At 43.9% G+C, this 25,191-nt stretch overlaps 1 protein-coding gene and 1 long non-coding RNA gene across 6 annotated transcripts in view; both read right to left on the minus strand.

The window, feature by feature from the left end:
* LOC120812584 (FERM domain-containing protein 5-like) overlaps positions 1–25,191 on the minus strand; it is a 73,137-nt gene that overhangs the window by 45,407 nt on the left and 2,539 nt on the right. The gene's annotated exons all lie outside the window — the stretch shown is intronic.
* Positions 647–11,744, minus strand: LOC144391296 (uncharacterized). The gene is made up of 2 exons (XR_013455208.1): positions 11,391–11,744; positions 647–1,258 (listed from the first exon to the last, which is right to left on the minus strand). It is a non-coding gene; the product is annotated as an uncharacterized LOC144391296 (long non-coding RNA).

Consider the following 25,191-nt stretch of genomic DNA (forward strand, 5'->3'; position numbering starts at 1 on the left):
AATTCCATGTTTTCACCTATGGATCTTCTTTGCTTTACGAGTAAAAACCGATTTTCACAACGCTTCAATTTACTTCATTCTACCGGAAATAAAATGTGTCCTTGATAACCTTAAAATGTCTTGGGGGTTCAAAAGCTTTCTCAGTTCGTAGGTCGAGGCTTTTTGCACACCTTGACTACTGCAGAGAGTGACTGAATGAGGGCCGTGGATTGATGCTGCAGGTAAAAAGGAACGAGAGTCTGCTGACTGACAGAGTGGAGATGTGAGATCACCCCCCAGGGGGGAGGACGGGAGTAAAGGTGAACACTGGTCCAAACTGCCCAGTACTGGTCCTGGAGCATAATAAACCATCAAAACAATGGGGGGATTTAGTAGAAAAGTCTCTCTCTATACTGTATATAAATATATATATATATATATATATATATATATATATATATATATATATAGAGAGAGAGAGAGAGAGAGAGAGAGAGAGAGAGAGAGACTTTCAGCTACCGTTCATAACAGAATCCACCTCATTCGAGACTAAAGGCCGCAGGATGGGAACAACGTACGACGTGTGATGTATTTGATGGATACTGCAATGTGTTACATTCTGCCTGTGCCTGGCCATGCAACAGAGAGGGAAGACCACGCGGATGAGTTGATTGAAAGAAAATACCGTTTATTAAGGACAACGAATGAGCAACGTAAAGTAAATAAAGTCAGTATAAGTGTTAGTCAGGAGAACTGAAAGCGTATGCAATCAGGGTATATGAAAAGTCATGTAAAAGGAAACAAAATCAGCAAAATGGTGCGAGAGAGAAGGAGAAGCGGCAGCCCCCTTCCACCAGGTCTCCCCAGCTTTTAAACCCCTCAGGATACATAAAGCCATCCCAGGTGTTCCTGGAAGGAATCATAGGAAACCCGTCACACCTGTGCTCCGCTCACCTGTAGGGGAGATGCAAATAGACAAAACGAGGAGGAGGAGCCGGCAGGTCCGTAACACCCCCTCCCTTAAGACAGAGGCGCCTAAAGGCCTCTGCAAAAAAAATGTTCGAAACCCCACACAACAAAATAACAAAACATTCTTAATTTTTAAAAAATGATTTCTATAAACTCAAAATGAGCACTTAACTTTCGTTTCGGTATGTTGACAGCCCATTCACATGGACTGGACACAGGAACCCTTTTGTCCACAGGCCAAAAACCACTCTACTCTCCAGCAGCTCCAATCACCCTCCCGCATACCAAGAGCTCCCGCAAATCCCGGTACCTGGAAAGCTACATTTAAGGAGATTAAGCGGAAGAAGAGTGGAGAAACAGGAAGAGAGAGAGATAGAGGCCAAGGCAAAGCATTCACTCCAGCCCACCCGGAGCACGGGACAAAGCGTCAGCCATGACATTGTCCACGCCCCGAATGTGCCGTATGTGCAAATTGTATGGCTGCAAAAATAAAGCCCAACGCATAAGGCGCTGACTAGGACTCTTTAAAGTGTGGAGGAATGTCAGTGGATTGTGATCCGAGTAGACAGTGATAGGAACAGCGCCCCCAGCTAGATACACATCAAACTGCTGTAGACCCCAGATTAACGCCAATGTTTCCTTCTCAATAGTCAAATAATTCAACTGATGACAATTAAACTTTCTTGAGAAGTAACATGTTGGCCTATCCACTCCCTGCTCATCACTCTGCAGGAGCACCGCACCAGCGCCCACATAGCTTGCGTCAACCTGCATCTGGAAAGGCTGATCAAAACGGGGTGCCATCAAAACTGGGGCAGAAGTCATCAACAACTTGACATTATCAAAAGCAGTTTGAGAGGTCACAGTCCATTCAAACTTCACTTTATCTTTTAACAGATTAGTCAAAGGGGCTACTACTGTAGAAAAGTTTGAACAAAAGCTGCGGTAATACCCTACCATGCCCAAAAACCGCCGCAACTCTGTTTTGTTGGTAGGGACAGGAAACTTATCAATAGCCACCACCTTAGCATGGACCGGCTTCACTTGCCCCTGCCCTACGATCTTCCCCAAGTATGCAACTGTAGCCTGGGCAAACTCACACTTGGCTAGATTTACAGTGAGGCCAGCAACAAGCCTAGAAAAGAGAGCCCGAATACGGTCCAGATGTTCAGACCACTCCTCGCTATACACAACCACATCATCGAGGTACACAGCGCATCCCTGCAACCCAGAAACAACACGGTTCATAAGTCGTTGAAATGTGGCTGGAGCATTTCGTAACCCGAAACTCATAACCGAATAGGAATATAACCCAGATGGTGTTATAAAGGCTGAAACTTCCTGAGCTCGAGATGACAATGGGACTTGGTAATATCCTTTCAATAAGTCAAATTTACTCACAAACTTTGCTGATCCTACCCGATCAACACAATCTTCAACCCTTGGGAGTGGAAAAGAATCTGATTTTGTGATGTTATTCAATTTACGATAATCGGTACAGAATCTATTAGTCCCATCAGGTTTACTGACCAATATACAGGGTGAAGCCCAACTTGAATAGGAAGGCTTAGCCAAACCATTTTCCAACAGGTACTTCACCTCTGCCTCTAGGTGTCGCTGTTTGTCTTGTGACACCCGATAGAACCGCTGTCTTATTGGTTCTGCATCACCAACATCAATATCATGCTCAATTAAATGAGTACATGATGGTGTATCTGAAAATAGAGAAGGAAAATCAGACAACAAAGACGACAGTTCTGATGCACGCTCCCCTGGCAAATGTCCAAACAATGTATTTAACTCTGCCAGTTTCTCAGAGTTCCTCAGACGAGGTTTCAGCACACAGTCATCAGGTCCTACCACATCCTCACCACTACTTTCTGCCCCCATGTAGGGAGTCTCAATGGCCCTAGGAGCCCCGACAACTGCGGCTAAAGAAACTGGAATAACCAGGTCACTAGACTCTGCTGCCGCAGAGACTGGAAACCTGCTGTAGTAGGACTTCAACAGATTTATGTGACAGAGCTGAGTGGAACGCCTACGATTGGGTGTAGAAAGTAAATAATTGAGGTCTGACACTTTTCGAACAATCTTATAAGGACCTGTATATTTTGCAAGGAACGGAGATGTTGCTATCGGTAATAATGCTAATACCTGATCCCCAGGACTGAACACCCTTGGCTCAGCTCAACGGTCATACCGACTCTTCATTTTCTGTTGGGTTTTTGTAAGTTTGTCTGTCGCCATCTCACAGGCTAAAAACAACCTACGACGAAAACCATTTACGTAGTCGAACAAATTAACAGGAGACTCAGGACATTTCAGCTTCCCCTGTAAGACCGCTAAAGGCCCCCGAACTCTATGTCCAAAGACCAGATCATTAGGCGAGAAACCCGTGCTCTCCTGGGTTACCTCTCGTGCCGCCAACATCAACCATGGGAGTCCCTCTTCCCAGTCTCTGTTAAGCTCGACACAATAACCCCTGAGAAGCGACTTCAGTGTCTGATGAAAACGCTCCAGAGCACCTTGGCTCTGGGCGTGATAGGCACTACTACGCTGATGTTTCACACGCAACTGCTCGAGCACCTCTCTGAACATGCGTGACGTAAAGTTAGAGCCTCTATCACTCTGTATAGTGTGAGGGATACCAAAGATGGAAATAACCTGTGAAAGGGCTTTCACCACCGACCTAGTTGTGATTGTACGCAACGCATAGGCAGCGGGATACCGGGTAGACTGACACATTACCGTCAGCAGGTAAACACCCCCTGACTTAGATGAAGGCAATGGTCCTACACAATCAATTAACAAATTTTCAAATGGTTTCCCTAGAGCTGGAATAGGGTAAAGTGGAGCTGGCTTTAACACCTGATTTGACTTCCCCGTCAACTGGCATACATGACACGTCTTAATGAAGGCTGCCACATCCTTCTTTATGCGAGGCCAATAGAAGTACTTCATAAGACGGTCATAGGTTTTTCTAACCCCCAAGTGCCCAGCTACATTCCCATGAGCTGTCTGTAGGACCAGGTCTCTAAACTTACATGGTACTATCACTTGAAACACTGGATCATCAACCCCGTCGTCAGTGTGAGAGGACCACTTCCGGATCAACAACCCATCCTGAATAAAATACCCTCGCGATGCATTTCGCAACTCCACAGGCGTTAACACCCTAACGAACAGATCTTTCAATGTTGCATCCTCCTTTTGAGCTGCAACAAAATCACTATGAGAGAGAGATGGTGGTAAATTAGGCACAACAACAGACTTAAACTCTCTACTCTGAGAAACATCATCATTAGAGGCACGACTCATAGCCCGTGTCACGGCACAAGCTGTAAAGACAGTCAAATTCTGACCACCAACATCACTGTCGGCTGGAATAGAAGGAACATTGTTAACAATTACAGGGGGCAGTACATCACGCCAGACACGTTCTACAGCCAGGTTGTTACCTAAAAGAAGATGGACGCCCTTTATTGAGTCTTATCTTAAACTGCTGGCTAAGGATTAAACGTAAATACAGTAAGATTGTAATACATGTCGGCGGTAATGACTCCCGATTACGTTGCTCGGAGGTCACTAAAGTTAATGTGGAATCGGTGTGTACATACGCTAAAACAATGTCGGACACCGTAGTTTTCTCTGGCCCCCTCCCAAACTTGACAAGTGACGACATGTATAGCCGCATGTCGTCATTCCGCCGCTGGTTGTCGAGGTGGTGCCCAGTAAATAATGTGGGCTTCGTTGATCACTGGAAGACGTTTTGGGGAGAGCCTGGTCTGATTAGGAGGGACGGCATCCATCCCACTTTGGACGGAGCTGAACTTCTTTCTAAGAACCTGACCCAGTTTCTTAGTGGACTTAATCCATGACCCAGAGTTCAGACCAGGGAGCAGAGTCGCAGTCTTACACACTTCTCTGCGCTTCAATCTGAGCAGTCACTCAGCATAATGAACCCTATAGAGACCTTGTCTGCCCCACGGACACACTTATCTAAGTTAAAGGTAAACAACCGAGGAGTTGTAGTAAATAACTTAATTAAAGTTAAAACTAATAATGCAATAGTGCAACAAAATAGGAGAATTAAAGGGGGTCTTTTGAATATCAGATCTCTGTCATCTAAAGCTGTTTTGGTAAATGAACTAATATCAGATCACCATGTTGATGTATTTTGTCTTACTGAAACGTGGTTGTTGAATGGGGAATATTTCTGTTTAAATGAAGCGACTCCTCCGAGTCATGTTAATACTCATATTCCCCGAGGCACAGGCCGAGGGGGGGGAGTGGCAGCTATTTATGACTCCTGCCTTTTAATAAACTTTAAACCTAAGGTGGATTATAACTCATTTGAAAGCCTGGTTTTCAGTCTTTCGCAACCGACCTGGAAAATAATCCAGCCGGTTCTCTTTGTAATAGTGTACAGGGCCCCAGGTCCTTATTCAGAATTTCTTTCTGAATTTTCACAGTTCTTAACGAGTTTGGTCCTTAAAACGGACAAGGTAATTATTGTGGGTGACTTTAACATTCATGTGGATGTCGACAACGACAGCCTTAGTACTGCATTCCTTTCATTGTTAGATTCAATTGGTTTCTGTCAGTGTGTAAATAAACCAACTCACTGTTTTAACCACACTCTCGACTTGGTTCTTGTGTATGGGATTGAGATTGAACATTTAACAATTTTTCCACAGAACCCTCTCCTGTCGGACCATTGTCTGATAACCTTTGAATTTCTACTATCAGAACCACCTCCTCCTGCCAAAGGTTTCTACAGTCGACGCTTATCGGATACCGCTGTAGCCTTATTTAAAGAAGCCATTTCTTCTGCTCTAAGTTCAGTGCCCTGCCTCAAGATACAAGAAGACTCCTGTGAGAACCTCAGTCCGTCTCAGATCGATAATTTTGTCGATACTGCTACAGGCTCTTTGAGAGTGGCGCTGGACGCTATTGCTCCTCTGGAAAGAAGAATAGCAACAAGAAGGAAGTCTGCACCGTGGTATAACCCTCAAACACGGAACCTAAAGCAAACTGTGCGGAAGCTTGAACGATTATGGCGTTCCACCAAATCAGAAGGATCTAGGCTAGTTTGGCAAGACAGCCTAAAACGTATAAGAAGGCTCTCCGTAACGCAAGAGCATCTTATTACTCATCATTAATAGAGAAAAATAAAAACAACTCCAGGTTTCTCTTCAGCACTGTAGCCCGACTGACAGAGAGTCATAGCTCTGTCGAGCCGTGTATTCCTTTGGACCTCACTAGTAACGACTTCATGAACTTCTTCAATGATAAGATTCTGACTATCAAAGAGAAAATTGATGGTCTCCTGCCTTCAACCAGTGCCGACCTGTCCTCCGATGTAGGAACCTTGGATGCAGCAGTGGGGCCTGATGCCTGTTTGGATGCCTTCTCTTCCATCAACCTTGATCAACTGACTTCTTTCTTTTCAAAGTCTAAATCTTCTACTTGTCTCTTGGATCCGATTCCGACCAAACTGCTTAAGGAAGTTTTTCCTTTAGTTAGCACGTCCTTATTAGATATTATGAATCTGTCTTTGTTGACAGGACATGTACCACAGTCCTTCAAGGTAGCTGTAATTAAACCTCTTCTTAAGAAACCTACTCTTGCTCCAGAGGTGTTGGCTAACTACAGACCTATCTCTAATCTTCCCTTCCTCTCTAAGATCCTTGAGAAATCCGTCGCAAATCAATTATGTGACTTTCTACAAAACAATGCTTTGTTCGAGGATTTCCAGTCAGGATTCCGAGTGCATCACAGTACAGAAACAGCACTGGTGAAAATTACGAATGATCTTCTACTTGCATCGGACCAAGGACTCATCTCTTTTCTTGTCTTGCTGGACCTCAGTGCCGCATTTGATGCCATAGACCATTGTATCCTGTTGCAGAGACTAGAACATTTAATTGGTATCAAAGGAACTGCACTCAGCTGGTTTAAATCCTACCTATCGGACCGATCCCAGTTTGTGCTTGTAAACGGTGAATCCTCAAAGACCACCAATGTTGGTCACGGAGTCCCACAAGGTTCTGTACTTGGACCGATTTTATTTACCCTCTATATGCTTCCTTTGGGCGATCTTATCAGGAAACACCGCATAAACTTCCATTGTTATGCAGACGATACTCAACTGTATCTGTCGATCAAGCCAGAAGAGACGGACCAGTTAGTTAGACTCCAAGAATGTCTTGGAGACATCAAAACTTGGATGACCGGCAACTTCCTGATGCTAAACTCAGAAAAAACGGAAGTTATCCTGATAGGCCCAGAGCGCCTTCGAAGCCAGCTGTCGCGTGATACAGTTTTTATGGATGGAATTGCTCTGGTACCCAGCAGCACCGTCAGGAATCTGGGAGTTCTCTTCGACCAGGATATGACCTTCAACTCGCATATAAAGAAGACTTCAAGGACTGCCTATTTTCATCTACGTAACATATCAAAAATCAGGAACTTCCTGTCTCAAAGTGATGCAGAAAAATTAGTTCATGCGTTTGTCACTTCCAGACTGGACTACTGTAATTCTTTGTTATCAGGCTGCTCTTATAAATCTCTTAAGCCTCTCCAGCTGATTCAGAATGCTGCAGCACGTGTATTAACAAGAACTAAGAAAAGGGATCATATCACTCCTGTATTAACTTCTCTGCACTGGCTCCCTGTTAAATCAAGAATAGATTTTAAGGTACTTCTCCTCACCTACAAGGCACTTGCTGGTGAGGCACCGTTGTATCTTCAAGAGCTTGTAACACCGTATTGCCCTACAATGCAACTGCGCTCCATAGATGCTGGGTTACTTGTTGTTCCTAGGGTTTTAAAAAGTAGGCTGGGGGCCAGAGCCTTCAGTTATCAAGCTCCTCTTTTGTGGAACCAGGTTCCACTTTCAGTCCGGGGGGCAGATTCGGTCAGCTCTTTTAAAGTAAAACTTAAAACGTTCCTCTTTGATTCTGCCTATAGTTAGGGCTGGCTCAGGTTAGTCCGGACCAGCCCTTAGTTAAGCTGCTATAGGCTTAGAATGCCGGGGGAATTCTTAGGACACACCAAGCTCCTCTCTTACGCTCTCGTTCTACCATAATTCAAGTTTTATTAATGCACATGACTAATTCAGCTTCTTTCCGGGAGTTTTTTTTGTGCTTTCGCCCCTATCAGGTCTCCGTAGATCGTGGTTCCTTCGGGACCCTGGTCCTGACACCTACCGTGGCCATGCTGACGCCTGCTGCTGCCATCATCATCATCATCATTATTTAGATATTAATCATATTACTTTACTCATAAACCGACATTACCCTCTCCTAAAATCTCTGTGCTCTCCCTCCCCACAGGATTCTGTGGATGGTGGTTCTATCTGATGGTGGTTGCCCCTGCAGTGGTCCTGCTGTGCGCCTGGCTTACTACTCACAATTACTTGAATCATTTCTGTCATAGGAATTGCATGTATTATACATTGTTCATTCTGTACACATGGCATCCATTGTAGTCTGTCCATCCCGGGAGTGGGATCCCTCCTCTGACGTTCTCCCTAAGGTTTCTTCCCTTTTTTTCCTCTTGTAAGGGTTTTTTCATTTTTTGGGGAGTTTTTCCTGTGCCGATGGTGGGTTTCGGGGCAGAGGATGTTGTATGTGTACAGACTGTAAAGCCCTCTGAGGCAAATTTGTAATTTGCGATTCTGGGCTATACAAAATAAAATGACTTGACTTGACTATTGGTAAAGAAGGGCGAACTGCTATTTTTACTTCCCCTAGCACCAAATCCGACTGCAGATTAATCCTGTGCAATGGAACAGAGACAACTTGCAACCAAATCCCCCGGACTAAAACATTGTTCCCAGTACTAGAGTCTGCAGAAAAAGGCAATACAGACTCCAAGATAAAAGACTCAGACGCCCCTGTGTCCCTAAGTATCTTAACTGGCACTTGGTTGGAACTACCCACCAGTGAAACTAACCCATCCGTAACAAAAGGAAAATAACCACTTCCCCCAGGCACAACTGAGTCAGGTCCACCGTTTCTCTCACTGGCCCCAACAGAGCAAAGGCCTGATAGCTGAAATGGCGTCACAATGCCTTCAGATTTAACCTCGGTCTCACCCATCACAACTTTAGCAGGTCTAACAGGCTCAGATACAGCAAGTGTGACCCCCCTAACAACCTCAGTACCCTTTCTCTGACTTTTCCCCTTTAACACAGGACAGTCTCTCTTCCAGTGCCCCTTTTCCAAACAGTATCGACACACATCAGCATCATTCTTAGCCTGACTGGCAGGTGCAAACGCAGAAAACCTAGATTCTCTGCGAAAACTCACAGCACCTCTGTGTGACTGATTGGAATGTGAATCTACTCTACTCTGAGTAGGTGACTCAAATGAACCCGAAGAAGAAGACCCCAAAGCTCTATTGAAACGTCCAAAACGTTTTTCCTGATAAATCTGACCTGTGTCTTTTAAACTATACTTATGTGTCAAAGCAAAATCGTCAGCCACAACTGCGGCTTCCACAGGATGTTTCTGAACTGTTCTAAAACAATCAGGTTAGACAATTCTTCAAAAGTAGTGACTCCCACCGCGGAGCACCAACGATTAAAGTGGCTGTACAATTTCCTCGCTACCTCTGTATAAGTCTGTTTTTCTCCCTTTCTCCAGCTGCGAAACCGCAAACGATAAGCCTCAGGAACCAATTCATACATTTTAAGCACTGCCTCTTTTACTTTGACATACTTTTTTCGATCTGGTACAGGCAAAGCAATAAACGCTTCTTGCGCTCTACCTACAAGAACACTTTGGATTAGCAACGTTCTTTCATAGTCAGTCCAGCCACGGTCATCAGCCACACTCTCAAATAAAGAAAAGAAAATATCTGGATCTCTTTCATTGAATTTTGGCAGCAACCTAACCATGCTAGATATATCAGGGGAACGCACAGACTCCCTAGGAGCAGGACCCTCCTCCCCATCAACTGGAAGCCTACCTTCAGCACTCAGTCTTAGCCGTTCCAACGCCACATCACGTTCACTTTTTATTCTTTCCATCTCTAACTCGCGTTTAGCTTCTCTTTCCTGTCGATCTGCCTCTCGTTGAGCTTCTCTCTCTTGACGTTCTGCCTCACGTTGAGCTTCTCTCTCTTCCTGTTGCATTTCTAGCAACACCTTTTGTTGCTCAAACGTGAGCGCCACCTTAGAACACCCTGTCGAATGAGGTGTCGACAGTGCTTCTCCCAAATCATCCATAATTTTAGATTCAGGTGACAAAATATTCTTAACAACCAATTCAGCCTGAACGGACAATCTAATCTGGGCTAATTTTGCTGTTCTTGGTAAACCTAAGTCAAGCCCATAATGGTCACAAACCCGGCGCAACTGATCCTTTGTCAAATTATTCAAAACCTCCACGGATGGAGTAACAAAAAAATCCTCCAAACTAGCCATACAAATGAAACGATTTTTACCCCATACAATTCTTGCAAATAAAGATAACAAGCTCACCTTTTCCCAATGCAAATGTGGCTACCACACTGCGCATCAGACGAGACAAAACAGAGCTGCCCTGTAAAAAGAAAGAAAAAATAGCGATCCTCTTCATGCATATCCCAAGGACAGAGATTTTTATTACACTATATCAGCGGAGCCTTAAATTCCCCGACAAAATGCCGTTAAAGAAGGCTTCCACGACGGTGCCCTCTGCCCAGGATAGCACAAAAATAACAAACTAAAATAACAAACATTACAACTAACAGGCACTCGTAAAGCTCTGATAATTTTATCGAATACTTTATCAAATCAATCAATCTTGACGCGCAGTGCAGACCTACACTTGTCAAACAATCGCTCACCGCCAATACTTCAACCTGGCCTACTTTAACGACGGCCAAGGTACAAATTTACCTAATTGTTCTCCTCCTCTCACGCACCAACAAAATAAATAAATAAACCAATTGTTCCAAACGCAATTGATTTTCACCTTAATCCGCATGAGTCTTCCCAAAAAAAACACGTTCAAATCAATGAACGATCAAAAGCACTTTCCGAATCAGACGCACCTAAACGAAACGGTCTCAATACATTCAAACGCATAAATTATTATATATATATATATTTTTTTTTTATATATATATTTACCGACGTCGTTTTGGAAAGATCCCGGACGAGCCCCCAATTCTGTTACATTCTGCCTGTGCCTGGCCATGCAACAGAGAGGGAAGACCACGCGGATGAGTTGATTGAAAGAAAATACCGTTTATTAAGGACAACGAATGAGCAACGTAAAGTAAATAAAGTCAGTATAAGTGTTAGTCAGGAGAACTGAAAGCGTATGCAATCAGGGTATATGAAAAGTCATGTAAAAGGAAACAAAATCTGCAAAACGGTGCGGGAGAGAAGGAGAAGCGGCAGCCCTCCTTCCACCAGGTCTCCCCAGCTTTTAAACCCCTCAGGATACATAAAGCCATCCCAGGTGTTCCTGGAAGGAATCATAGGAAACCCGTCACACCTGTGCTCCGCTCACCTGTAGGGGAGATGCAAATAGACAAAACGAGGAGGAGGAGCAGGCAGGTCCGTAACAAATGCCAGAATACAAACTATGAAAACTATGAAATTTACGTAACCAACTTTTGTTTTGTAAAACATATGGTGTTTGAATTGCTACATTGCCACACCTGATTTAGATTTTTTCAGATACCATTTTTGTTGTGCACATCAATGGTTACATGTGTTGTGCCTTTATATTGCGAGGTGAAAGCTGGCTGAAAGGTTATCATTTCTAAACTCTGTACTGCTCATTCATCAACTTTCCTGCTCATCTTCCATAACCGATGGCGGAGATGAGTGACAAAATAAAGTCGAAAGTATAAACAATATTCCTTAAATGTGTCATAACCATTAGTTTTTATATTGTTATAGTCTTCATGACTTTTTTAAGACGGACGGGACCAAGCGGAGAATTCGAAAAGCAGAAACCGCGTTGCTGGTGGAGCGCTGCACGAACCTGCAAAGCTGTAGCAAGGAAAAGGCTGGGTCACTTCCCAGCGAGCAGCCGAGAGGAACAGATTGCTTCTGCTCTGCACGACCACACTGGGGACTGGGCTGAAAGGGGTCTTTGTTTGCCCACAGGGGAATCAAGAATGGCACGGCTTGGCTGCATAGGGTGGCATGTGGTCCGGTGTAGCTGGACCGGCATGGCGTGGGAGGCTGCGCTTTTTTCCCTGCAGGCCCTTTCCCGCTGTCTTTCCAACTTTCTCTACTCGGTCATGCAGCTCTGGGAGCTATGATGTCATCCAGCGCTGCGGGCGGGAGGCTTTCTCTCTCTGATGAGTCTCACAAAAAGAAAATACTGAGATTAAAATGAAAAAGGCTCAAATATTCCTGTGTTGTTTACGTGTACGGCATGCTTGATGCAAATACAAGATGCCTTTCCATAGTTCATTGAAAAACAATTTGCTTAATCATGCTTAAAGTCAATTTGTGAGGCATCTGCGGTGTGCTTAAATGCATAAAAATTTCCTAGGGGAAGGTGGTCAGGAAACCAATTAGCAAGGAAAGTAATCACTGCACCTTTACACAGTGCAGCTACGTATGACTGTTAATAACAAAAATAAAGCAACATAAAGAGTTATCCACCTACAGAATATGCCTGGGGAGTGCTAAGAATATTCTGTTAGCGGTGGTGGGTTTGGAAGAAAGAATCCATCAGAAAATAAAGCTAACAGAGCCTAGTACTCCCAGAGTGTGTCATCATTATCATCACCTTCCTCGCCCCCTATGCTGCTGCTGCTGTTTTCTCTAGACGGACGACTTGTTGTCTAATAAGCCGACCCATAAAATGAGAACTTCCCCAGTCAGCCATGGAAAACTGCAACTGGGAAATATGCTGATAGGTTTGTCAGCGTACATGAATTTATGACTCTAAGGCTTCAAACAGCGCAACATCAAAGTGACAGGAAAAAAGAGGATCCACAGTAATGAATGGAAAATACACGTATACACTTTAGATCACAATGCTGACATATCTGATTGATCAACAACACATGGATGGTGCCTTATAGTTGATTATTTATTTAATTAAAAGTGCAGCATTTGTCCAGACAATTCAATTGGATTGACTTTCTTAACGGAATAGAGTTGTTTAAATTCCTCAACACAGCCACTAAATCTGTTTTAATCCTGCCGATAGAGGTTCATGGTTGTTTTCGACTTTCGCTAATTAATAAATATGTTTATATGTAATCAAACTGTAATCCGTACGCTGGGATGGGATGAATGAGGGGAACGATGCGAGGCGGCATCGCTTAATGTAAATCTGTGAAAATAATAATTTGAACACAACAACGGTCGCTCACTTGCTTCTAATCCATTCGACGACTATAGTCGGTTAATAGCCAGATTGTCATATTGTCGCCATCAAAATCTAAATAAAGACTGTTCTCCTCCCTGCTGTCCGTAGTCATTCTAGTGGGATCGGATGAGACTCGCCACAGTTCTAATGTAACTTTGAAACATGTAATGAATGTATTTATCCAAGTCTCGCTTGCTAAAGATTATATTACTATCATCACCATCGTTGTCATCATAAGTGTAGTAATGGCAGGAACTTCATCCTGTGATGTTGGTTATGGGAGATTGCTATTTACGCAGCACACGACAGAAAGTAGGGCCGCGTCTTAATGGTTCGTTGGACTACATTCTGTAATATTTTTCTATAATCCTCTCAGGCTAGTGGTTACATAATACATCTTGATTGAGAGAAATAATCCACTGCTAGGTATCAGAACAAGGTCAGAGAACACTAAACCAGGGGAGTGGGTCACAATCGACATGTAAAGGTTTTGTGGGCGGAACGACGTGAGGATGGAGACTTTTGTGGGTTGTGAGCAGTCAAAACCCTTTACTTTAGGACATAAATGGGAAAAATAGAAATATAATATCTTTTAATAACTAATACTTAATTCTTTGTCAATTTAATTACTGCCTCCTGTCTACGACCGTATTCCCTAAAAGGAACGAGGCGCCCATCCCTCTTTCCCCAGTGTAGACATACTGAAGGATTTGTGACCTCGCTTAAATAATATTATATTGTTGCTCTGGAGGTCTGCTGAGCCTTCTCCCTTTCTGTCATTGCCTCCCTACAGTGACTCAGGCAATGACAAATGAACTTCAGCAGCCTCAGTCAGCCACACTGACACTGAGATTTGAAAAGCACTTTAAAAAGGGCCTGTATTATATTCCCCCTGTTATCTTCTTAATTACGTAGATCCTCAACATTCATACAGTATGCTCAGAATTCAGCTACTGACAAATCTAGCAGGGAATTTGATTCAAATTGTGGTGTTGGCGCACTACAGGGGAACATATTACTGCCTGACTCAATAAAGAATATGAGGTAATTCTTTGCTGGAGAGGTTATCAACCGTGTGCGTTTGGGTTTCACACAACAGGGGGCTGCGATATTTAGTTAATATACATTTGTCTCAAAATGAGAAGAGTTTCTGCCACTCATGACGAGAAACAAAACCACAATCATTTGTGTTGTGGAATACACGAGGAGGAAAAGTAGAGCAGAAACATTTGCCAAGCACTGTCCCAATGGACATATGCAATCTGCAGCATGTATATTACTGGCCCAAAATGTTCTGCTTGTTTAAATCGGGCCGAAGAGCCCATGTAGTCTAGACGAAATGCATGTGTTCTGAGGACACTGTGAGAACTACAATAAATAACCATCACTGTAGGAAAAAAAAAGTCACGTTATTTTTTTTAAAGCAGAAACTGTGTGCAAGTTTTGCATCAGGTTGTGTTAGTGATAGCTAGCTGTCCGGTTATGTCAGAAAAGGGCGGATTGCTCCAAAACCATGTTGTCTTGTGCAACACAAGTGTAAATCAAGTCTCCAAGGACGACGCTGTGGTGTTCAGCCATTTCAGCACAGTTCCTGCAAAGGTTTCTGGCCAAAATACTACTCGGAAGTTGTAGTGAGCATATACTGAGAGTTAAAACGGTAAAAGTGCAAACGTTTGCTGTACAAAAGGCCAAAGGAACCACAGAAAGACAATTTTGCTGATCGTTCATCTTTACTTGTCTCCTGTTCTTTGACCCAGAGGCAACGGTCTTAGCTATAAATCAAATCTAGGTGATGTTTGCAATGAATGAAGAGGAAAGTATTGACTGCAACGTCTGGCCAACTGTCTCAAAGCAAACAGGGCTTGACAGCTGGCAGGTAATTACTCCACCATTGAAGACGGACTCCACACAATTGGCAAAGACTCAAGCACATTTTACCCGCACTACAGTTTCCAAAGGATGAAAGTTCAAACATCAGTAAAAGACCAGTGAAGCATTATGCAGATGTTTTCTAAATTAGCACAAAGACAACTATGGCCTTGGTTGATGGAAAGTCTGTGGTGTACATTTTCGATGAATTAATGTAAAAGACGGAAGTAATATCTAAAAATAGCATTTCACGCACCATTCCTGTATGCGCTCATCTATTATGTAGCCACTTGCAATTTGAATAAACCGTCTGGCTGAGGCAATGATGTAATTAACACAATAAAACAGGATGATCCATATCATCCTACAGTTTCATCACTTCCTGGTGGCTAAAATAAGGAATGTCAAACCTGCTTACTCTTGTTTCTTATTAATGAGGTCCCAGTGTACAGATCATGTTCTCTTCTATTGCATGACAAAGAACTAAGCTGAGAGTCTGGGGACTGAATGATGAATAAGAAAATCTACTGACAGCCGTTACGGAAGATTCGTAGCTGGAGCAAAGAATCATCTCAAGGTTGATTGTGCGTCCTGCAGACTGCAGCACTCCTCAGCCTCGACTGCCACCACTGCATCGTCACCAAATTAGCAGCAGCATTCGCAGTGTGCTCCCACAAGATGAGGGGTAATGGGATGTCCTGAAGGGCACTCCTGGGCTCTTTCCATTAAAGCTCTGCGGCCACTCTTCAGTTGGCAACCCTCATTAATTATAGAGGCAAGTTAATGCCTACTGTAAAAGAGGCGCTTCAGAAAAGCCCTAAGGACTCAGGGGTGAGAGCAGTGGTCAATGAAGCTGCTGAATCCCACAGAGAGGTTATAAGCAGTGAAACCAGGCAAACAAAACGTCAAGTACTGTCCAGGCATTTCCCCTGAGACCTGGTGTGATAAGCTACTTTTTATTGTGACCAAATCCTCAGACATCTTTGACTTGAAGGACAATAAAAAAGCCACACAAAATGAGAAACGCAATCTATCTTAAGTTATACCACTGAATCTTTTTTTTACCCAGGGCCCCAACAGATCAGATAATGAATGTGTTCATGATTCATTAGCTTTGCATTGGGCTTAAGGCAGCATGTGGGCAGAGGTGACTAGGCCAACTTCTCCGTAGTCTATTCCCTGTACCTGCTTAGCTCACCATCAGCATCACCAGTACAGCAGAACTACAGCTCACGGGACACCTAATTGATTTATGGATTGATTGGATTGATCCACACATAATTGTATTCCAGTTAGCGCAGCTCACAAGCTCAAAACTATAATATTTCTCCTCATCTGATTATTTGCGGGACATTGTGCAAAGAGAAACAACCGAGTAGACGTGTGAATGTTTTTCACTATCCTCCATGTCACATAAACTCTATGGAAGTGTCTCCTCTCTTCTTGCTCTGCACACACAGAGGCCCGGAGCAAACAATCACTCCGCCGTTTCAAATGAGTTGTGAGACTGACGTGGCGGGGAGCTCGGCAAACAGGTTTGAGGTTTGTATTTGATTGAATTCAGCAGATTTTCAGTACCAACACAGCTCATATCATGTGAACAGTTGACAACAAATTCATTTTGATATTCATCAAAAATTGATGTTCGAGAGGTCATTTTAAAATTGACAAATGCAGCCGTGTTTTCCACTGATTTCTAGCACCGGTTGAGCTAAAGGAGGGAGACACTGGAGAAATATCGTGTGACAACCAGGGGTTATCCTGGTCATTCAGGGCAGCCTGGCCGGTTTCCATGTGTCCAGCTAATGACAGACTTGAAAGACTCAGAAAGAAATTCCACGAGAGTGGTATGGAGAAACGATGTGATGTGATTCTCCTTGTTCTGTCTGTAAAAAGTCAGGACTGCAACCATCTCCTCTTTATTATAAAGATATGTGTAGTTTATCTTCATTAATAGCATTTTAAAAAGAAAACAATCATCTATCTTGGTCAACTGAATCTACCAATTCCAACAGTTTCACAGAAAAACACAATAAGTATAGAATCATATAATAAAGAAAAGCATCAAATTATCACATTTAAGATGAAATAGTAAGTCATTTTTTAAAATGACTAATCAAATAAATCCTTGTGTATTTTGAAGTGTAGAAAAAGTGTACGATTTCCTCTTGTTATGTGATGGGGGATGACGTTTGACTTCAGTAGAAGCAGAAATAAGTGGTAAAAGAGCTGAACTATAAGTCATAGTTGTAGAAGCACATAACAACAAGGATCAGGTGGAAGTCCAAGATCCAACAGACAATAATTTAGACCCCTTCCCTCCTAGTAAATGTTAGAAAAGCTATAAAAGACTTGATGAGGCGATGGGAGAATCGGCCTTCTAATCATCACATTCAAAATAAATACTATTACAATGTCAAAAGGACACTATTTTATTGGCAAACATTACTGTCAATGTTTTTAATCAATACAATTTCTGAAATGACCCAGAACCTGCAGTGGACAGCTGGCTTTGTGTCCGTGGCTTGTTGTGTATTTCCACTGGCCGGCCTCTTTGTCCCCCGCGTTTGTTCATCTATCTCCTCTCTGGAGTCACTAGTCTCCTGCGACTGCGGCGCTGACACGCACACAAAGAAAAAGGAAACTGACTGCATGCATGAATAGCTGTTAGTGTAATCTCCAGGCCCAGACACACGTTGAACAACAGGAGCCAGGCCTTTATTTGATCCAAAAGGTGGAATTAAACATTGACGGATACACAATACAGCATGCAAATATACAGGGAGACATGAAGCAAGCAAACATTGCTCACGTCACATAAATAACTACTCTCGTTAAGCAGGTCGGCCTTTCATCTATGTACCCAGTCGAAAATGATCCAGAATGGTGGGCAAAATAGACTTGGATGAATTAAACATTCACAAGGTGATTTTTCTCTAACTATAAATACCACAATCAACCAGCACGCCTTGACTCGACGTTTCACTGCACCAACACACACGGCTCTCTTCAAGCTCTTTAGCTCTCCTTCTTTTCATAATTTCCATAAGCGTATTTGTTCAACTCTTTGCCTCGGCACACCTAAGAGACTGTGTTTATTGTGACTCCTTTGAAGAGGCATGAAAGCAAGGGGAACAGGAGTGAGACCTCTTGAGAGGGAACAGACCTTGTTCTCTGAGTGCAGCTCAAGACGCCCTTGTCAGTGCATCTGTAGCCGTGTCCGTGGGAAGATGACAGTATCTCTTATTTCTCTTGGAGCTAGATACTCATTTGTGAGAGTGCACTTTCAATACAATGCTCAAGATCAACCACCTTCTTACTGATGGTCAGCACCAACCTGCCAGCTGTCGTTGCTCCACAGGAGGTTATCCTTACGGGTATATAGAATATATTAGTGTGAAAGCACAGTTGTTCTTCCTAAACTGCATTACAATTATGAACCAGTCTCAATGGTATTATCATTGATATTGTTTTGAACATGCAAGGTGTCAAAAGACGATGTCGCTATGGAGCTTATGGTGTGCCAGCAATGCGAGGTGCACATTAGATAGAAGCTAGAGTTTCTTAAATTCAATTGTATATACAGTGGTAAAGTGCTTTATTATATAAGGACAAAATACAACATTGCTTAACTGTTCATCATAAGCACTGTAGGAACTGACTGCACTTTGTTTAAGTAACTGTTTACCAAACACATCATTTGTGACATTATTCAGCCAACACAAAGTCCTCATTCCAGTCAAATGAATAAACTTAAAGTAATAATTCAACCTGCTGAAATAACATCCAACATGTGCATATGTATAAAAGGCAGAGCTGGTCAACTAAAGGAAGCTAGTTGTCAAAAGCATTTTCAAAACCTCACTTTCTAACAATAACTTCAAATCAGCTTCTTAACAGCAATGACAACCCTAAAGTCCTCGCAGAGGCAGGATCCCACAGAGCATCCTAAGTAGGTAATTCTGCAGAGAAGACAGATAAGAGGCGGGACACTGAGGCATGGACGGAGGAAAAGGGAGTTGGAAGAAGGAGGGGAGGGACGGCTATCATTAGCTCAAAAAACCCTGCAGTGGGGCGGTGTGCAGCAAAACCACAAGATGCAGAATGAATTATGCGAGATGAAGGAGAGAAATGGTAGGAGGACAAAAGAGAGAAAGGCGAAATATGTCTCATAAAACCGCTCACCTTTTCTCTTGAAAAATGCTCCCCTGTGGGGTATCAAACTTAAAGGGCGCAACGATACCCAGTGAGCACAAGACGTAATTTCAACGTTGAAATATGGTTGAAATCGGGTTGAAATGAGGTCTGAACGTCTCAGACCACATTTCAACGTCTTTTCAACCGGCTAAAAATTATGCAAAATGTTTTAAAAGTGAAAGTTGTTTCAACATCTATTCGTAGACGTTGAAAAGACGTTCGCGTATAGACCCGTTTTCAACGTGATTTATAGTATCAGTGGTAAACTTACAAATGTGGACGTAGTTTCTTTTTAAACTTCCAAAATGATGATATAGCACACAAGAGAATAAGAAATATTACCGTATTAAAAAATCACGTTGAAATGTGGTCTAAACATAGACGTCTTTTCAACGTCTACGAATAGACGTTGAAACAACTCTCACTTTTAAACCATTTTGCTAGTCTTTTCAACATCGGGCATAGACGTCTTTTAAACGTCTTTTCAACTAAAAAATGCTCACTGGGATGACTGAACTGAGAGTTGAAGATCAGATCCTCTCCACTCCTCTCAATTTCACTGCCCAAAAGTGTCCCGACTCCATGCTGATTCAAGCTCAGCACCTGCCCTGAAAGCCGAGGACACCCACACTATTTACAATTTACATCACAAAGCAACTTTTGCATTGGAGTGCGCAACCAACAATCATTCACAAGCAACAACATTGTTGGACTGAAAGAGACAAAAGCTAATAGAGAGACATAGCTGATAATAGAATGCGGATTGCATGCAAATCTCTCAATTTTCCGTCTGCCGTTTTGCAACAAAAGTGTTGTTCTGCTGTTTTTCACTGTGGTAGTACGAGCAAATGCATGCATTTCCTCATTAGTCATGAGGCACAGGGGCCTTGAAGTACAAGGAGAGACAATGGCTGTATTCTCTTATACAGCAGAGACGCTTCTTGCACAAAGAAAAGCTGGACGAGAGTGATGAGGACCAAGTAGAAATGCTGGGACAAAAAATAAAATGTCAGACTTTCAATAGCAGCCCAGTAAAATGTCTCTATTTCCAAACATATTAGAAATACATCCCTGATATAAAATCAGCCATCCGTGCCCTCCATTGGCAGCAGTCTGCAAAGTGGTTGAGCATGCTATATGGTCTATAAACAAAACATTACGGCTGTACAGAAAATTCTCTGCACCATATTGTGTCTCATTATGAAACATAACTCAATATAAGCCAAGTGGGTTGTTTTGTCCTGATACACTTATTGCTGAGCCTGATCAGGAATCAGGAATCAGGAAACATTTATTAGCCAAAATATGTCAAACATACAAGGAATTTGTCTTGGCGGTTAGTGCGCGACAGTAGACAGACAAGACAACAGTGTACAAGTAATAAAATAAAGTGGAATGAAATGCTAATGCAATGGGTTAGTAGAATAAGGCTATGGGTTAGTATAAAACAAGGGAATAAAGTTAAAAAAATGTAAATATTAAAAAGTTAAAAAGAAAAATATTAAGCATAAAGTGCACTAACGAACAAGTAACAGACAAGAGACAAAGTGACAAGTGACAAAGTGATGAATTGCAGTTAAAGTGGCATGTGCAGTGTGAAGGGGAGTGACCGGTGGAATGTTATAGTCAGTCAGTGGGGGACCGGCTCTGTTGATGAGCCCGACTGCCGACGGGAAGAAACTGTTGGTGTGGCGGGAGGTCTTAGTCCTGATGGACCTCAGCCTCCTGCCAGATGGAAGGGGCACAAACAGTTTTTGTCCGGGGTGGGAGGGGTCGGCCGCGATCTTTTTAGCTCGCTTCAGAGACCTGGAAGCGAACAAGTCCTCCAGGGACGGCAGATTGCAGCCGATCACCCTCTCTGCAGAGCGGAGGACACGCTGCAGCCTGCCCTTGTCCTTGGCTGTGGCTGCAGCGTACCAGACGGTGATGGAGGAGCAGAGGATGGACTCGATGATGGCCGAGTAGAAGTGGACCATCATCGTCTTTGGCAGGTTGAGTTTCTTCAGCTCTGCTCCGCCGGAAATCCACAACCATCTCCACTGTCTTTAGAGCGTTGAGCTCCAGGTTGTTCTGGCTGCACCACGACACCAGATGGTCAGACTCCCACCTGTAGGCGGACTCGTCCCCACCAGAGATTAGTCCAATGAGGGTGGTGTCATCCGCAAACTTCAGGAGCTTGATGGACTGGTGGCTGGAGGTGCAGCTGTTGGTGTACAGGGAGAAGAGCAGAGGGGAAAGAACGCAGCCTTGGGGGGAACCGGTGCTGATGGTCCGAGAGGCTGAGACATGTTTCCCCAGCTTCACGTGCTGCTTCCTGTCAGACAGGAAGTCTGTGATCCACTTGCAGGTGGAGTCGGGCACGTGCAGCTGGGAGAGTTTGTCCTGCAGCAGAGACGGGATGATGGTGTTGAAAGCAGAGCTGAAGTCCACAAACAGGATCCTGGCGTAGGTTCCTGGGGAGTCCAGATGCTGGAGGATGTAGTGGAGGGCCATGTTGACAGCATCGTCCACAGACCTGTTGGCTCTGTAGGCGAACTGCAGGGGGTCCAGGAGGGGGTCGGTGAGGGACTTCAGGTGGGTCAGGACTAGCCGTTCAAAAGACTTCATGACTACAGAGGTCAGGGCGACGGGCCTGTAGTCATTGAGTCCTGTGATCCTGGGCTTCTTGGGGACAGGGATGATGGTGGAGGCCTTGAAGCAGGCTGGTACGTGGCAGGTCTCCAGGGAGGTGTTGAAGATGTCAGTGAACACCGGAGACAGCTGGTCAGCACAATGCTTCAGGGAGTGAGGGGAAACGGAGTCCGGACCGGCTGCCTTACGGGGATTTAGTCTTCTAAAGAGCCGGTTAACGTCTCTCTCCAGAATAGAGAGGGTCGTTGCTGGTGGGGGAGGGGAAGGTGATATGATCACCTGATGGGCTGGGGGAGGGAGGGGAGGGGGACTGCAGCAGGTTGGTGGAGCTGCAACATTTAATGCCATTGCATTAAAATGCCGTTCGAGAGCAAATTGTGCTCACACATTTTGTAGGTCAGTGTTTGAAGGTAGTCCTTATCTAATTCACTCTCTGGCTTGAGGAGCCAGCGAGTTTGAGGGCATCACTCCTGTGCATCATAGCTGCAGGTTACAAAACACCCTTTGTTATCTGTAATTGTTCAAAGCAACACATTTTTTCACCCATTTAAATGAGTTAAGCTTTCCGAGGCTCTCCTTCGCAATCCCCACCAAGAGTTGCACTGCACGTGTTAACTTATTTATAAAGCCACTGAAGTATATAGAGATCACTGGCAAGCTGTGCAATCTGTTTGCATTACTCTAGCTGCAGGCTATGTTGTGTTAAAGTGAACCATTGGCTGATATATGTATACATGAGCGTACAACAACGACATTGGATACTGATGAAGGTGCAGATAGTGGTAATGGTGCTATTCAGGTACTGGCTGACTGATTAGCTGTTCATCAGAGATACGGCCCGAGGACATAAACTGTTTTTGTGTCTGGTGGTTTTGGCGTACAGTGCTGTGAATAACAATATACTGCTCTTGGAGGAGGTTTAACATTCAGGCTTCCAGGTGGAGAATAAACCCAGGCCCCGCTGCGTTTCTCTCCGTCACACAATACATCGCAGAGAACACAATGGCGAGCTCAGCAGACTGCCACCAACACACTGACAGACTGCCTGCCTGCTCTCTATTCAGCCCACACACAAAGAGACAATGGGGAATATGATAGGGACAAGTTCTGCAACCACATTCAGGGGCTCTACCCTGCTCATGTAGTAGTAGAATATGGTTTTCCTCCGATCAATTCAATCGGTGGTTCAATCGACGGCTCCAGTAGTCGACATGTCCTCCGACGAGACACTTAACCCCAAATGGCTCCCGCAAGCTGTGCCTTCAGTGTATGAATTGGTATGAATGATTAATAAGGGTCCTGGTGGGCAGGGGGCACCCTGCACGGTAGCTCACGCCATCCGCGTGGGAACGGTTGGTAGTGGGTGAATTAGGTGACATGCAGTGTGAAAGTGCTTTGAGGGGTCGAAAGACTAGAAAAGCGTCATACAGTCCATTTACAATTTTGAACCTTTGATTCGATGCAGTGGGACAAATAGAGAAAAGGTGTCTGTATGAGCTTTTAATGGGTGCATAGGCAAAGACACATTTGGCATCTCATCTTCAGCTATAAGCTCCCACATTAATCCCAGTAAGCTAATGCAGGTCAAGCAATTTTGGAGTCCCCAGTAATATCCCGGCGGAGTATCAGAGCGGTGTGAGACACAGTGAAAACACACATAGCTGAAGATCAAGGACCCACATTCGAAAGGCAGCAAAAGAGCATGAGCCCTTTACAACCTTGACACAATTCACGAGCCCTATTTTTATAGAAAGGACGTGAGTGATAAAGTACAACTGGCAAGAGAGTGCTCCCACATGTCAAATCCCCACGGGAGCGATCGGAGAGGGCTGCAAGGGGCCGTCCCGCCCTGCCCTGCTGGGTAGAAGCCACGGTGATGTAATCCCTAATCGCAACCAGCCATGCGCCACAGGTTCAGCCAATCGTGGTTCTGGTGCGCAGTGATGCTGGTAAACACAAGTGACGTTCTCCGGAGGTTACTCTTCATGAAACATTCAGGCCTAGCACACATTTTAATCATTCATATGAAACTCAGTGTGTGGGCTCTGAACACTAAAAAAGGGAAATTCAATGTATGTAGAGCTAATTCAATGTCAGCGGCTGAAATGCACCTGTAACTCGGTGGGATCAACAGCTTTGCAAAGGTAGCAGAATTTGTCGTTGTTTGATCACATGTCCGGATTCAAACCAAATTGTTGCTCTTTTGAGAAAATGTATAATTACACAAAAATTCGTTCTCTCAAGCACCATAGCGGAAAAATGAAAAAGTTGTTACCATCGTGTAAAAAACACTCCTGTGCCTTTCAATTCTGTGGCACGTCCACTCGGGTATTGCAGCTGCACTAGTATCAAAAATACTTCAAAGATTCCCAGCCAAGAATGCAATTGCCAATTTTTTGACACATCTAGATAATCATATGAGTTTTAAATGCAGATTATCAATGATGACAGTGACATCAAAGAAGGTATAAAAAAAAAGATGAATGTGTGTCAGTAGGAAAGTTTCCCAGAAGATTTTCCCAGTTGGTGTGAGTGTGCCATCAGTTACATCACCACCACTGCCCTCGAATGGCATTCAGGAGATAAATTAACTTCCCGTCAGCGCTGAAAGGCAGAGTGTTTGTGGCTTTTGGAAGGAGGGATCCTGAGCAGTGAGTGATCTCACATTGTGTTAGGGTAACTGTGGAGTTACCGTAGCAACAGCTGAGACCCTGGGCCCATGTTTCAGAGTAAAGTATCCTCAATACAACCACACACACACACACACACGGGCTCCCAACCCCCGGTCGTCTCCTCACCGACATATTAGCAGCCCTAAGGAGATTTGGTTCGGCCTTGGTCACCAGTGAAAGGAAAGTCTTCCACCGGCTTTAATGATCTTGGTGCACACTTCATGACACACATATCGTTTTTTATGTTTGTTTTGTTTTTTACTTCAGGGAGGATTATTGACCTGAAAGCTGGTTGTTGTAAAATCCTAAAAGGAAACACCTTATTAGAACGCTATGATAAAATCACACGTTTCACAGTGTGCAGGCTATCATTAACTCTGCAGCTGGAAAGGAGCAGGTCACCGTGCAGACAGACGTTCAGTGAAGCCGTAATTAATTAAAGGCACGATGACAAAAGACAGGGTGTCTTCGTAATGTATGTATATGTGTATTTCAGGACAGGGTCCGTGTGGTTCCTCACACTCTACAACAGCCACGCA

The sequence above is a fragment of the Gasterosteus aculeatus genome, chromosome Y, assembly GCF_964276395.1.
Source record: "Gasterosteus aculeatus chromosome Y, fGasAcu3.hap1.1, whole genome shotgun sequence".
Taxonomy (NCBI): domain Eukaryota; kingdom Metazoa; phylum Chordata; class Actinopteri; order Perciformes; family Gasterosteidae; genus Gasterosteus; species Gasterosteus aculeatus.